Consider the following 1,270-nt stretch of genomic DNA (forward strand, 5'->3'; position numbering starts at 1 on the left):
ATCCTCATCCTCATCCTCATCCTATCCTCATCGTCATCCTCATCCTCATGCTCATCCTCATCCTCATCATATCCTCATCCAGATCCCCATCCTGTTCCTCATCCTATCCTCATCGTCATCCTCATCCTTTCCTCATCCTCATCCTCATCCACAACCTCATCCTATCCTCATCCTTCATTGTCGTCGTCCTCCTCCTATCCTCATCCACGTTCTCATCGTCTTGGTCATCGTCATCCTCATCCTATCCTCATCCTAATCCTCATCCTCTTCCACATCAAATCCTCATCCTCAGCCTCATCCTCATCCTCATCGTATCCTCATCCTCATCCTATCCTCATCCACATCCTCATCCTATCCTCATCCTATCCGCGTCCTCATCCACATCTTTCTCCTATCATCATCCTATCTTCGTCCTATCCTCATCCTCATCCTATCTTCGTCCTCATCCTTATCCTCATCCTATCCTCATCCTCATCCTAAACTCATCCTCATCCTCATCTTATCCTCGTCCTATCCTCATCCTCATCCTGAACCTCTTCCTCTTCCTCAACCTATTCTCATCCCCATCCTCATCCTATCCTCATCCTCATCCTCTTCTTCATCCTAACCTCATCCTCATCCTCATCCTCATCCTCATCCTTATCATCACCCTCATCCTATCCTCATCCATGTCCTCATCCTCGTCCTCATCCTATCATCATCCCCATCCTCCTCCTATCCTCATCCTCGTCCTCATCTTATCATCGTCCTCATCCTCAGCCTCATGTTATCTTCATCCTCATCTTCATCCTATGCCCATCCACTTCCTCATCCTATCCTCGTCCTCATCCTCTTCCTCAACCTATCCTCATCCTCGTCCTCATCCTCATCCTCATGCTATCCTTGTCCTCATCCTCATCCTATCGTCATCCTCATCCTATCCTCCAGCTCATCCTCATCATATCCTCATCCTCGTCCTCATCCTCATCCTAATCCTATCCTCATCCTCATCCTATCCTCATCCCCTCCTTATCCTCATCCTCTTCCTCATCCTATCCTCATCCTCTTCCTTATCCTATCCTTATCTTCATCCTATCCTCGTCCTATCCTCGTCATATCCTCATCCTATCCTCATCCTCATCCTATCCTACTCCTCCTCCTCATCATTATCCTATCATCATCCTCGTCCTCATCCTCGTCCTCATCCTCACCCTATCCTCATACTCAATCTCATCCTATCCTCATCCTCATCCTCGTCCTATCCTCGTCCTCATCCTATCCTCATCCTCCT

This window comes from Lupinus angustifolius, chromosome LG15 (assembly GCF_001865875.1).
Source record: "Lupinus angustifolius cultivar Tanjil chromosome LG15, LupAngTanjil_v1.0, whole genome shotgun sequence".
In the NCBI taxonomy this organism is placed as follows: domain Eukaryota; kingdom Viridiplantae; phylum Streptophyta; class Magnoliopsida; order Fabales; family Fabaceae; genus Lupinus; species Lupinus angustifolius.